This window comes from Hyla sarda, chromosome 9 (assembly GCF_029499605.1).
Source record: "Hyla sarda isolate aHylSar1 chromosome 9, aHylSar1.hap1, whole genome shotgun sequence".
In the NCBI taxonomy this organism is placed as follows: Eukaryota; Metazoa; Chordata; class Amphibia; order Anura; family Hylidae; genus Hyla; species Hyla sarda.
Window position 1 is genome coordinate 16,372,676 of NC_079197.1, and position 15,474 is coordinate 16,388,149.

At 44.2% G+C, this 15,474-nt stretch overlaps 1 protein-coding gene across 4 annotated transcripts in view; it reads right to left on the reverse strand.

Annotated features, from left to right (window-relative positions):
* AK1 (adenylate kinase 1) overlaps positions 1 to 15,474 on the reverse strand; it is a 71,849-nt gene that overhangs the window by 18,641 nt on the left and 37,734 nt on the right. The window lies entirely within an intron of this gene.

Below are 15,474 nucleotides of genomic sequence, written 5' to 3' on the forward strand. Positions count from 1 at the left end.
GAACCATTCTAGTTAAAATCAGCAGTTATCTGTCAGTCTATTTCAGTGTCCCTCCAGCTGTTGCAAAACCAGAACTCCCAGCATGTCCGTAGTTTTGCAACAGCTGGATGCACCCTGAGAACAATTATAGTTATAAGCAGCAGCCATCTGATGGTCCACTTCAGTGTTTTTCCAACCAGAGTGCCTCCAGCAGTTGCAAAACAACAACTCCCAGCATGCCCAGACAGCCAAAGGCTGTCCGGGCATGCTGGGAGTTGTAGTTTTGCAACAGCTGGAGGTGCCCTAAGAACTGTTCTAGTTATAACCAGCAGTCATCTGATGGTCTACTTCAGTGTTTTCCAACCAGTGTGCCTCCAGCTGTTTCAAAACTACAACTCCCAGCATGCCCGGACAGCCTTTGGCTGGGGATCATAGTCAAGAGGAGACACCCTTCACATCTAAAATAGCTGGATAGGTATCTTATGAGTAGGGGGTCAAGATACTTGCTATACAGTATATTCTATATATTGTCAGCATGTCCTGTATTATAAAAATGGACAAAATAAAGGAAAAATAGGACAAAAATAGTGTTAGGCTATGTTCACACGGCGGAATTTCCGAGCGGAATTCCGTGGGAATATTCCGCTCGAAAATTCCGCTGCAGAAGAGTCCCATTGATTTCAATGGGATTCCGCTGCTCTGTGCACATGGTGGAACATCCGCAGCAGATGTTTCGATTCCCGATTCCGTTTTCCGCAGAAAAAAAAAGTCATCATATCTATTCTTTGGCAGCCATTCCCGGCAGACATTCTGCCCAGAAATGCACCCTCTTCATAGATGGCAATACATTTTCAAGTGTACTCTGCAGAAAGAATAGAAATGGTGGCTATTCTTTCTGTGGATGCCATGTGCCAAGGCACCGTACAGCAGAATCCCATTGAAATCAGCTGAATTTCTGAGCTGAATATTCCTTTCTGTGGAATCCATTCGGAAATGCGCTGCTGTCTATGGAGATGACGAATTTCTGAGTGGTCCTAGTGCCGGCATGTTCTGCTGGCGCCGCTGTCAGCGGAATGTTTGCCCGGAAACTTTCATTCCACTGTAAGAAAATAGCCTTAGGGTATGTGCAGACGAGCGGATTTTCGGCGCCTATTTCGCTGCAGATCCGCCGCTGAAGGACCTCTGTATGCTGCCTTTACATGTGCCTGCTCGGAGCGGCAATACACCGATACGAGCAGACACACTACGATGTGCGAGCCGCGCGCATGCGCAGTATACTCGCACATAGTGGCAGCTCTCGGCCTGGCTCATAGAGCAGGGGGAGCGGCCGCGATGTGTGCGAGTACACCGCGCATGCGCAGCCACTCACACATCGCTTCAGTGTGTCTGCTCGTAGCGGCGTATTGCCGCTCCGAGCAGGCACATATAATGGCAGCATACAGAGGTCCTTTAGCGGCGGATCCGCAGCGTAAAATACGCTGTAAATCCGCTCGTCTGAACGTTTAGAGAAGTGGGAAGAACTGTGCAGGCCCCCGATTGTAGTATAACAGACACTGGAACCCCCCAAGGAGCACCAGGACCCACTATTGATAGATGTTACTGCAACCTGTAGGGCCGTGCCCAAGGGCCTAGATGATTCTACAGACCCTCAGTTAGAATGAATGAGATAAACGCTGATCCTATGGGCTTCCCAACTGGGGGTAATATGGGCCCAAGGCCTTTACCACCGACTGCACAGATCACACTCATAGTAATATAGACCAGTGGTCTTCAACCTGCGGACCTCCAGATGTTTGCAAAACTACAACTCCCAGCATGCCCGGACAGCCAACTGCTGTCCGGGCATGCTGGAAGTCGTAGTTTTGCAACATCTGGAGGTCCGCAGGTTGGAGACCACTGATATAGACCAATGTGGTATCTTTGTCTGTACATAATGGCATACATCGTGTACAACCCCTGCTCAATATAATGGCATTCGTGCCCTTTGGATGTATGGATGCCATATAGTGAACATATCCCAATAACAAACCCTCCCAATCTAATATTATATCCTATAGCATTTAGCATATCCTATAGCATATATTCCTATAGCATTTAGCATAGCATTTAGCATATCCTATAGCATATATTCCTATAGCATTTAGCATAGCATTTAGCATATCCCATAGCATATATTCCTATAGCATTTAGCAACGCTGCTGTGCATTAGAGTAGGGTGTGAATTGTGAATATGTTGCTGTATACAACTTACGTTTTACCTTACGGTGCTCCTGTCTTGCTCTGATCACTCGCCCAGGCGCCGATGCTTCTCCTATCTATATTTAATGAGCGGAAAGAATAAACCTAATTTGTGGTGTCACAACAGCCCAGGCCGCTCCCCATCTCTTCAGCCCTCCCTGAAGCTTCTCGTGCACAGAAAGCTTCATATATATATATATATATATATATATATATATATATATATATATGGTACAGTACACTATACACTATTCCTTATTCATCCACAAGGGGCAGCAGCACACACAATTAGAGTAGAAAAAAAAACATTTCTTTTATTTTTTTTAAAGGGTACCTTTTATCAAAAAAAAACTTTTGATATATTATAGATTAATGTATGCAGAATAACATTCCAATTGCCTGTTATTAAAAAATATGCTTCTTTCTATTTAATTTTCCACTTTGAAAAAACGACCACTAGGGGTCTCCCTACCAGTCCTGGCCGCAAGCCCTTTTTTATAGATTTCGTGGGGGGGCGTAGATGAAAAAAGAACCACAGGTGTCACCCCGATATGACATAAAGTGCCTCAGTGCATATACATAGACAAGTCTCATAGCAGCGGGTGAATAGCAGCATTATAATTATGAAGTAGAGATAATAGTAATATGAAAAGGACACATTAGATAAATACTCAACTCAAACAAAGGTTTGCCGAAACGCTGCGTTGGGTGGTGTCGCTCCGGTATCCTGTGCTCTGCTATTGTAATGTATGGTTGAGTATTTATCATTACTATTATCTCTACTTCATAATTGTAATGCTGCTACTCACCTGCTGCTATGGTTGTTCTTTTTTCACCCCCCCCCCCCGGGTGGATATCCTCCTATATTTTAATATAGACTATATTTCAATAAAGTACTTCTATTTTTGTAAATATCCCTTCAAATGACTCCAGTTTTTTGTCTGTGTGTATATATATTAATGTGAGGAGATCATAGAGCATAATGAATTTGGGGTGTTGGTATATTTATTTACTTATAAGGGTTTACCTATGTTTTCACCCCTGTAATCTGAGATACAAAGTGAGACTAAATATATATATATAAAATGAATGAATGAAGAAAAAATAGGCAGCGATGCACTCACCTCTCAAAATTCACTTCTTTAATTCACATCCATCCGATAGGGCTGGGCAAACTTCGGGCAGAGTAGAATGAAAAAACGCTGCGGCGGTGCCGGGCACCGCCGCAGCGTTTTTTCATTCTACTCTACCCGATGTTTGCCCAGCCCTATCGGATGGATGTGAATTAAAGAAGTGAATTTTGAGAGGCGAGTGCATCGCTGCCTATTCTTTCTTCATTCATTGAATGTACCTCAGACTGTATTCTTAGGCTCTTTGCAACCCTCATTTTTTTTCACAGTCCTGGCGCATATCCCCTCAGTGGACTTACATATTGTACCGGTCTTTCAGCTGTGAGTAGTGCCATCCCCAGCTATGCTCTATAGTGCCTATATATATATATATATATATATATATATATATTTATTTATATATAGTACAGACCAAAAGTTTGGAAACACCTTCTCATTCAGAGTTTTCTTTATTTTCATGACTATGAATATTGTAGATTCACACTGAAGGCATCAAAACTATGAATTAACACATGTGGAATTATATACATAACAAAAAAGTGTGAAAATCTGTCATATTCTAGGTTCTAGCCACCTGTTCCTTTGATTACTGCTTTGCGCACACATTCTCTTGATGATCTTCAAGAGGTAGTCACCTGAAATGGTCTCCAGCAGTCTTGAAGGAGTTCCCAGAGATGGTTAGCACTTGTTGGCCCTTTTGCCTTCACTCAGCGGTCCAGCTCACCCCAAACCATCTCGATTGGGTTCAGGTCCAGTGACTGTGGAGGCCAGGTCATCTGGCGCAGCACCCATCACTCTCTTGGTCAAATAGTCCTTACACAGCCTGGAGGTGTTTGGGGTCATTGTCCTGTTGGTCCAACTAAATGCAAACCGGATGGAATAGCAGCCGCTGCAAGATGCTGTGGTAGCCATGCTGGGTCAGTATGCCTTCTATTTTGAATAAATCCCCAACAGTGTCACCAGCAAAGCCCCCCCCCCACCACCATCACACCTCCTCCCCCACACCATCACACATCCTCCTCCTCCACACCATCACACCTGTGAAGTGAAAACCATTTCAGGTGACTACCTCTTGAAGCTCAACAAGAGAATGCCAAGAGTGTGCAAAGCAGTAATCAAAGCAAAACGTGGCTAGAACCTAGAATATGACATATTTTCAGTTGTTTCACACTTTTTTTGTTATGTCTATAATTCCACATGTGTTAATTCATAGTTTTGATGCCTTCGATGTGAATCTACAATTTTCATAGTCATGAAAATAAAGAAAACTCTGAATGAGAAGGTGTCCAAACTTTTGGTCTGTACTGTATGTATATATATATATATATATATATATATATATATTAATATACAGGAAATACAATTTTCCAGAACTAATCATTGTACCCCACAGCAAAACCTATATCTTCAGCCCCCGTGTATAGTATAGACTTACAGTAGACGTGTCAGGATGATGAATTGGGGGCTGTGAACAGCTGCTGCCCGGACCCTCTGCTCCCTGTCACCTGTCCAGACCTAGGTCACATTACATCCTGGCCCCGAGCCCCTACCTAATAAGGTCAAAATGGCCGCTATCCCGTCTCCTTACAGGTTCTAAGTATGGATCACTCCTTGTGTCACCGCAGCTGAACATACACACTCCAGTATATACCATGTGCAGAACCAAGACTTACAGGGCTAATATATCTGACAAAATGTTACCTCAAATGTTGGTATATATAGCCGTATAAATCCAGATTCCCATAATTCCTTATTGCCCTCCATCAACTTCAGGTACCACATATACCTCTCTAATACAGTAAGTAGAGGTTGCAACTTGCTGATCGACATCAAATTGTGCCCCATCCACTTCTTTGTATGTGCGATTATATGGGGCCGTTATATGGCCATGTGAAATAGGTTACAATTATGAGCTGGAATTACTTAAAGGGGAACTCCGGTGGAAAACTTTAGTTTTTTTTTAATGAACTGGTGCCAGAAAGTTAAAGGGGTACTCCGGCGCTAAGAAATCTTATCCCCTATCCAAAGGGGGTGGAGCTGTGACGTCACAATGCTCCGACCCCTGTGATCGCCAGTAATCAGATCCGGAGCAAACACGCTCCGGGGACTGATTGTAACGGTGTGCTGCATGCAAGATCCCGGGGGTCCCCAGCGGGACCCCCACGATCAGGCATCTTATCCCCTATCCTTTGGATAGGGGATAAGCTGTCTTAGCGCCGGAGTACCCCTTTAAACAAATTTGTAAATTACTTCTATTAAAAAATCTTAATCCTTCCAGTACTTATTAGCAGCTTTAGGCAACAGAGGAAATTCTTTGTTTTTTGAATTTCTTTTTTGTCTTGTCCACAGTGCTCTCTGCTGACACCTCTGTCCGTGTCAGGAACTGTCCAGAGTAGCCTAGGTTTGCCATGAGGTTTTTCCTGATACGGGCATCACGTGTCAACAGAGAGCACTGTGGACAAGACAAAAAAGAAATTCAAATTGAAAAGAATTTCCTCTGTAGCATACAGCTGCTAAAAAGTACTGGAAGGAGAAAGATTTTTTTAATAGATTAATAGAAGTCATTTACAAATCTGCTTGAATTTCTGGCACCAGTTGATTTAAAAAAAAAAAAAATTGTTTTCCACCGGAGTACCCCTTTAAAGGGATACTTCTAATGCCAGAAAGTTATATAGATCTGTAAATTACTTCTATATATTAACCTTAATCCTTCCAGTACTTATTAGCTGCTGTATGCTCCAGAGAAAATTGTGTAGTTCTTTCCAATCTGACCACAGTGCTCTCTGCTGACACCTCTTTCAATATCAGGAACTGTCCAGAGCGGGAGAGGTTTGTTAGGGGGATTTGTTCCTGCTCTGGACAGTTCCTGACACGGACAGAGGTGTCAGCAGAGAGCACTGTGGTCAGACCGGAAAGAACTACACAACTTCCTGTAGAGCATACAGGCCAGAGGCTGTCCAAGCATGCTGGGAGTTGTAGTTTTGCAACAGCTGGAGGCACGCTGGTTGGGAATGACTGATTTAGGAGCATTATCGTTGCACTTACCCCACTGCGTTCCTTAGGCTTCTACCTTACATCACATGCTATCTTTATCTGCAGGGGTTAAGTAATCCTGGTAGCTGGAGGAGTGAAATGTCACACGGGAAGCTGAACCACCGATCTCTTATCTGCTCCACATACAGATAGTGTCACCTTACCTGTAACGTTCAGTGACTTTCAGGGTTCACTATAGGAACGCCATATCTACAATAGAGTGCGCGTTCCATACAGTCTGCAGATCATTACGCACCGGCCATAAATTGCTGTGCAAAAAGTTTCAGGAACTTTTGCTATTTATGACCCTGGTCTTAAAGGGTTAATCCCCAGATTAAAGGGGTACTCCGGTGAAAACCTTTTTTCTTTTAAATCGACTGGTGGCAGAAAGTTAAACATATTTGTAAATTACTTCTATTAAAAAAATCTTAATCCTTCCTGTACTTATTAGCTGCTGAATACTAAAGAGGAAATTCTTTTCTTTTTGGAATTCTCTCTGATGACATCACGAGCACAGTTCTCTCTGCTGACGTTATTATAATAATAATAACGCTTTATTTATTGTTGTCCTTAGTGGGATTTGAACCCAAGTCCCCAGCTTCAAGGCAGCAGTGCTAACCACTGAGCCACCATGCTGCCCTTAGCATATATCTGCTATGCATGGTTGCTAAAATGGACAGAGATGTCAGCAGAGAGCACTGTGCTCGTGATGTCATCAGTGTTCCAAAAAGAAAGGAATTTCCTCTGTAGCATTCAGCAGCTAATAAGTACTGGAAGGATTAAGATTTTTTAATAGAAGTAATTTACAAATATGTTTAACTTTCTGCCACCAGTTGATTTAAAAGAAAAAAGGTTTTCACCGGAGTACCCCTTTAAAAGTTATCCACTATCCACAGGATATCAGCCCTGCTCATTCTGTAGGGAACCTTCAAACATTGCTCAGCTATGTTTGGAAATCCTTTAGACCAGTGTTTCCCAACCTGTGTGCCTCCAGGTGTAGCAAAACTACAACTCCCAGCATGCCCGGACAGCCAAAGGCTGTCCGGGCATGCTGGGAGTTGTAGTTTTGCAACAGCTGGGACCCTCACTGATTACCAGTATAATCCCCCAAGTGAATGGAGCATCTGCTGCATCAATTTCTATCTATAGAAGTTTTCCAACTAGCAAAACTACAACTCCCAGCATGCCCGGACAGCCAAAGGCTGTCTGGGCATGCTGAGAGCTGTAGTTTTGCAACAGCTGGATGCACCTTGGTTGGGAAACACTGCTATAGACAGTGAATAAAGTGGCAGACACTCCATTCACTTGGGGGATAACTGATCTCCATTCTCGTGACCAGTGGGGGTCCCAGCTGTTGCAAAACTACAACTCCCAGCACGCCCGGACAGCCGAAGGAGGGGGGGGGGGGTTGTATTCAAAACTAACTTTGTATACACTGCGGCAGATTTGTTAAAAAAAAGGGGGCACAGCATACATTTTCACCTAAATTTTGCCTTGTTTGCACCACATAGATTTTTTTTTTAAGAGGGGCATGGCCTTGGGAAAGGGGAAATGCCTTAAATTGCGCCAAATTTTCAAAAGTCTGCAACCAAATAAAAAAACAACAACAACAAAAAAACAGTAATTTACTAGACAGTCACTTAAAAAATAAATAAATAAATAAATAAATATATCTAAGTAAAAAATTGAAGCAGCTCAACCCAGGAAAGAAGAAAGCGCCAGGTGCCAGCAGGTCGTTGTCCCAGGTAACGGGTCAATTGTAGATACCAAACAAGAAAAGTCAGCAGCACTCCAAAATGTGGTGAAAAAATTGTGGATTTATTTAGCCTAACGGCATAGCAACGTTTCGGCTTCCCACTTGCAGCCTTTCTCAAGTGGGCAGCCGAAACGTTGCTCTGCCGTTAGGCTAAATAAATCCACAATTTTTTCACCGCATTTTGGAGTGCTGCTGACTTTTCTTGTTTGGTAAATATCTATCTATCTATCTATCTAGACCTATTTATATATATATATATATATATATATATATATATATATAAATAATAATGTAATAGCAGTGCCTTTATATGCAGTATCCCTTCCCCTACTCCCCTTTAGACCCCTTTCACACTACCGTAAGGCACCTGTAAAAACTACCATCATAAACTGTCAGAGAGTCCCTAAAACAGTTGTCAAGAAATCCCATTCCCCTCCCCTTATGACTGATGTCCGTTATTTTTGACGGCACAAAAGATGGTGCATGCACTCATTTTTGTCCCGTCAAAAATAACGGTGAAATAACGGCCGTTAAAATCTTAACATTGAAGTCTATGGGTGACGGATGTTCCCGTTATTTTAACGTCCGTTATGATCCGTTATTTGTACCGCGCATGCTCAGAACATGGGAATAAAATATGGGACATAAAATAATGGATGAAATAACGGGTGATAACGGATAAATATGTCCGTTATTTTGACGGAATGCCCGTTAGATAACATTGGTCATCCGTTATGTTCAGTTATTTTGTCTATTTTTTTATGACCTCTTTCAGCATAAAAATGGCAGAAACATGACGTCCGTGTGAAAGAAGCCTTACCCGCCTTTGCCCTCTCTGGAGATGACTTTGCTCCGGGCTCAGGCGGGTGGTTGAATATTTATTTATATACAAAGTAAATCCTAATTAATTCTTACAAAATCTAAACTACTGTATATCTGGCTACAAGTCACTGAGTTATACAGAGGGCACAGCGAGGGGCATGGAGACCTGGGGGAGTCCATTAGACATGCTTCCATACGCAAGAATCTGATGACAATTTGTTGACCCAACCACAATGAATTAAAGGGGTACTCCTGAGGGAAAGAAAATGTTTTCAAATCAGCTGGTGCCAGAAAGTTATACAGATTTGGTGAATTACTTCTATATAAAAACCTTAATCCTTCCAGTACTTATCAGCTGCTGTATGCTCCAGAGGAAGTTGTGTAGTTCTTTCCAGTCTGACCACAGTGCTCTCTGCTGACACCTCTGTCCGTGTCAGGAACTGTCCAGAGCAGGAGAGGTTTGCTATGGGGATTTGGACAATTCCTGACACGGACAGAGGTGTCAGCAGAGAGCACTGTGGTCAGACTGGAAAGAACTACACAACTTTCTCTGGAGCATAATGCAGCTGATAAGTACTGGAAGGATTAAGGTTTTTATATAGAAGTAATTTACAAATCGGTTTAACTTTCTGGCACCAGTTGATTTACAAAAAAAATTCTATTCCTCTGGAGTACCCAGCAACTGTGCCATCTTTTGCTTGGCGCTAAATTTTGTGCGGAATAGCGTGGGAATGGCTCAAAATTTGACACAGAATTTAAAGTGGAAATCAGGAGCAGGATCAGAAATGCTGTGGAGGATGTTCAGCCATTTTGGCGTTCTGCGTCAATTCTGTATCAATTCCGCTCCAAACTCATTTCGTCTGGAAAAGTTGGAAAAGTAAAGTCCCGTTGACTTCAATGGGCTTTTACCCCCAGATTCCGCAAGAAGAATGAACATGTTCAATCTTCTGCCAGAATATAATTCCACATGGAATTTCACCCGATCTCAGCGGCGAAAAGGTACTCCGGTGGAAAACTTTTTTTTTTTTTTTAAATCAACTGATGCCAGAAAGTTAAACAGATTTGTAAATTACTTCTATTAAAAAATCTTAATCCTTCCAGTACTTATTAGCTGCTGAATACTACAGAGGAAATTATTTTCTTTTTGGAACACAGTGCTCTCTGCTGACATCACGAGCACAGTCCTCTCTGCTGACATCTCTGTCCATTTTAGGAACTGTCCAGAGCAGTATATGTTTGCTATGGGGATTGTCTCCTACTCTGGACAGTTCTTAAAATAGACAGAGATGTCAGCAGAGAGCACTGTGCTTGTGATGTCAGCAGAGAGCTCTGTGTTCCAAAAAGAAAAGAATTTCCTCTCTAGTATTCAGCAGCTAATAAGTACTGGAAGGATTAAGATTTTTTTTAATAGAAGTAATATACAAATCTGTTTAACTTTCTGGCACTAGTTGATTTAGAAAAAAAAAAAAAGTTTTCCACCGGAGTACCCCTTTAAAGTCAATGGAACTTTTATTCAAGTTGGAATTGGAGCAGAATACTGGTGCGGAATTACGCGAGTAAATTCCTTGTCAATTCCTTAGTGTGAACATACCCTGAGAGTTTACATTTACAAATGCTAAGGATGGCGGTGTGATATAAAAAAAAACTGTACTCACCTGTCTCTGATACCCTGCAGTTCTTTAGCAATGGTGTCAGTCCTGCTGCTGATGCGCTTCCTGTTCTTTGTCCCGCCTTATCCAGTGATTGGCTGAGCAGGACAGACACCAGGAAGCTCTAAGCAGTGGGGCGGCACAGCCGGGAACGGAGGCAGGTGAGTACAAATCTTTTTTTACATGTTATACTGTAGTGGTCTCCAAACTGTAGTGGTCTCCAAACTGTGCAAAACTACAACTTCCAGCATGCCCGGACAGCCAACGGCTGTCCGGGCATGCTGGGAGTTGTAGTTTTGCAACATCTGTCATTTCGCAGTTTGGAGACCACTATTATAGTTAAACCCTACATGCTTTTAAGATACGTTCACAGGGGTGGATTACCTGCAGAAATTCTGCAGCATTTTTGCTGCGGAAAATCTGCTGCAGTTAATCTACTGGGTCAATGGGTCCGAGGGAAAATCTGCAAAACTGCCTCTATTGCGGATTTTCTGATGACCCATTGAAGTCAATGGTAGCAAAATCCGCTGCAGATTTTCTGCAGCAAATATGCTACATGTTAATCTGCCCATGTGAACGTACCCTTAATGTATAATCATCAGTAAATAAGAGTCATAAATCCAGTGGTTATAGATTTCGAGCTGCAATACCGCACACAATCCATGGACATGAGTGGCGCTGATCCTGGAAGGAAGCAGCCAAATCTTGAAGCGGAGGACGTATAGCTGCCAGCCTAATCCTGTATGCGATTCAGCCTCCTTAGAAAGGCGAAAAAAGTAATGGCGGTCGTATAGCGGTTACGAGGCTTTTCCCAAAACAATTTTATATACAGGAACGACTTCATGTTAATGGAGACAAGGAAAGAACATGTGTATGGGGCGGATTAATTCCTAGCGCTTCTGTCGTACTGACTGCAGGGAATAAGGGAATTCTATTTACATAACCTGAACAATCTCCGGGCCCACAAGTCTGGGTCTTATTTGCATTTTCCTTTTATCCCAGAGGAGATCTTGTGATTTTGATTTCTGTGCAAGCGACAAAAAGAGTCATTTACAGAGAAACTATAGAGAGAACCATAGTCAGATCTGTCAAGAACTGTCCTCGCTGTTAGTGTGTCCCCCAGTGTGTCCTTCAGTGTGTCTTCCAGTGTGTCTCCCAGTGTTGTCCACCAGTGTGTCTTCAAGTGTGTCTCCCAGTGTTTCCTTCAATGTGTCATCCAGTGTATCCTCCAGTGTGTCCCCCAGTGTGTCCTTCGGTGTGTCCTCCAGTGTGTCATCCAGTGTGTTCCCCAGTGTGTCCTTCGGTGTGTCCTCCAGTGTGTCATCCAGTGTGTTCCCCAGTGTATCCTCCAGTTTGTCCTCCAGTGAGTCCTTCAGTGTGTCATCCAGTGTATCCTCCAGTGTGTCCTTCGGTGTGTGTCCCAGTGTGTCCTTCGGTGTGTCCTCCAGTGTGTCATCCAGTGTGTTCCCCAGTGTATCCTCCGGTAAGTCCACCAGTGTGTCATCCAGTGGGTCCTCCAATCTGTCCTTCGTTGTGTGCCCCGGCGTGTCTCCCCCCCCCCCCAGTGTGTCCCCCAGTGTGTCCTCTGGTGTTTTCTCCAGTGTGTACCCCAGTGTTTCCTCTGGTGTGTTCTCCAGTCCCCCAGTGTGTCCTCCTGTGTTTCCTCCAGTGTTTCTTCCAGTGTGTCCTCCAGTGTTTCCTCCAGTGTGTCCCCCAGTATGCCCTCCTGTGTGTACCCCAGTGTGTCCTCCTGTGTGTACCCCAGTGTTTCCTCCAGTGTATCCTCCTTTGTGTACCCCAGTGTTTCCTTCAGTGTGCCCCCCAGTGTGTTCTCCTTTGTGTACCCCAGTGTTTCCCCTAGTGTGCCCTCTGATGTTTCCCCAGTGTGTTCCCCAGTGTGTCCTCCTTTGTGTACCCCAGTGTGTTTCCCAGTGTGTCCACCTTTGTGTACCCCAGTGTGTTCCCCAGTGTGTCCTCCTTTGTGTACTCCAGTGTTTCCCCTAGTTTGACCTCTGATGTTTCCCCAGTGTGTTCCCCAGTGTATCCTTTAGTGTGTCCACCTTTGTGTACCCCTGTGTTTCCTTCAGTGTGTCCCCCAGTGTGTGCCCCAGTGTGTCCTCCAGTGTGTGCCCCTGTGTTTTCTTCAGTGTGTCCCCCAGTGTGTACCCCTGTGTTTCCTTCAGTGTGTGCCCCAGTGTTTCCTCCAGTGTTTCCTCCAGTGTGTCCTCCAGTGTGTCCTCCAGTGTGTGCCCCAGTGTGTGCCCCAGTGTGTGCCCCAGTGTGTCCTCCAGTGTGTGCCCCAGTGTGTCCTTCAGTGTGTGCCCCAGTGTTTCCTCCAGTGTCCTCCAGTGTGTGCCCCAGTGTGTCCTCCAGTGTGTGCCCCAGTGTGTCCTCCAGTGTGTGCCCCAGTGTGTCCTCCAGTGTGTCCTTCAGTGTGTGCCCCAGTGTGTCCCCCAGTGTGTGCCCCAGTATTTCCTTCAGTGTGTCCCCCAGTGTGTGCCCCAGTGTTTCCTTCAGTGTGTCCTCCAGTGTGTGCCCCAGTGTTTCCTTCAGTGTGTCCTCCAGTGTGTCCTCCAGTGTGTCCTCCAGTGTGTCCTCCAGTGTGTCCCCCAGTGTGTCCCCCAGTGTGTCCTCCAGTGTGTGCCCCAGGTTGTGCCCCAGTGTGTCCTCCAGTGTGTGCCCCAGTGTGTCCTTCAGTGTGTCCCCCAGTGTGTCCTCCAGTGTGTGCCCCAGTGTGTCCTTCAGTGTGTCCCCCAGTGTGTCCTCTACTTTACCCCAGGACACTGGTTGTTAAAGAGTTATACGGCGGCAGCTTATCTCTCGAAGTATAAGACTTATACGGCGGCAGCTTATCTCTCAAGGTACCAGATATGTTAAAATCCAACAGAATCAGGCGGCCCCATATACATGAGATTAGATTATTGGAAATTAGCATTGAAGGAGTTATCAAGGATTAGAAAAACAAAGCTGATTTTAAAAAAAAAAAAAAGTTTCGAAGGGTCCCCCACAGTCCTGATGCTGAATTCCCTGAAATCGTACAGCTTACCCAACAGTAAGTGTACAGAACCCCTGCAGCGCCACCACTGGAGAAACTAAATATTACAATGACTGTACTGAAATCAATGGTTGTCTTGTCTAGGGTTAGGGGGGAGTGTTTCCCAACCAGGGTGCCTTCAGCTGTTGCAAATCTACAACTCCCAGCATGCCCGGACAGCTGTCATCCCCACATCTAGCATCATGCATAACCATAATAAATGTTTGTACATCTGTTTGCACACCTGTTATTTTATGTATATACTTATGTTTTATTACTCTTATTATGAAAGTTTGTGTAAATCCTGACCCCCCCCCCCCCCCCCACTGGTGTCCATTCTGGTACAATTTTGGGCTTATAAGAACAATGTGTACATTAATGTTTCATACCTGAGGAAGGGAGATGTTCTCCCAAAATGCGTCATGGCTATTACATTGTTTTATCTGTATCACTTCTTCATACCCTAATGCAGTGTTTCCCAATCAGGGTGACTCCTGCTGTAGCAAAACTACAACTCCCAGCATGCTCGGACAGCCAGAGGCTGTCAGGGCATGCTGGGAGTTGTAGTTTTGCCAAGCACTACCACTGCACAAGTAGCGGCATTCTCAGTACTCTTCATAACTCTTCAGTTTTCAGGTTCCAAGCAAGGGATGCCAGAAGAGTCACTGACCGCTTGCACCACAACTATTCTACACAATCCCTAAATACGGGGTGACAGGCATGTGTCACAAATTGTAAGAGTCCTTTTAGTATTACGGTGTCACAAACATGGGCTTACACGAATTACACAGATTTGCAGTAAAATGGTTTTGGGTAAGTCTACGACTACCCCCTCCCCCTTTCACACTCACACACACACACACACACACTGGTGTCTATATTGACTCCATATCGGGCATATAAGGACAACATGTACATTAATGCATCGTGCTTACAATGAGAAAGGGAGCTGTGCTCTCCCAAAACACGTCATGAGTCAATCTAGTATTGGGGGGGGGGTCAAAGACATGTGCTTGCACGAATAATACGGATTTGCATTAAAATGTTTTGTGTAAATGCGCACCCTCGCACTGGTGTCCATCATTTTGGGCCATATAAGGACAACATGTACATTAATGTGTCACACCTGCAATCTGAGGAAGGGAGCTGTGTGTCTCCCAAAACGCGTCATAAGTCCATCTAGTATTGGGGTGTCACAGACATGGGCTTATACCAATTACATAGATGTGCAGTAAAATGGTATTGTGTTAGTTCTATCACCCCCCCCCCCCCACCACCACCACCACTGGTGTCCATTCTGGTTCCATTTTGGTCAAATGAGGACAAAATTTACATTAATGGCTGTTTGGGCATGCTGGGAGTTGTAGTTTTGCCACAGCCCTGACGACTCTAGAGGATTTATGCACAAGCAGTACCATTCTCACTACTCTTTATAACTTTTCAGTTTTTCGGTTCCAACTATCCTACGCTACCCCCCAAATAAAGGGTGATACGCATGACCACAAGTGGTGAGAGTCCATCTAGTATTGGGGTCTCAAAGACATGGGCTTACACAAATGACACGGATTTGCAGTAAAATGGTTTTAAGTAAGTCCTGTCCCCACCCCTCCCCCACTGGTGTACACTCCGGCACCATTTTGGGGCTATAAGGATCTCCATGTGATCTCCTGAAACCCATCAAGACTACTTTATAGTTTTATCTGTACCAATTAACGATTGATGTATCACACCCTGACGTAGTGTTACCCAACCAGTGTGACTCCAGCTGTGGCAAAACTACAACTCTTAGCATGCAGGACAATATGTACCACATATATCACACCTGCAATCTGA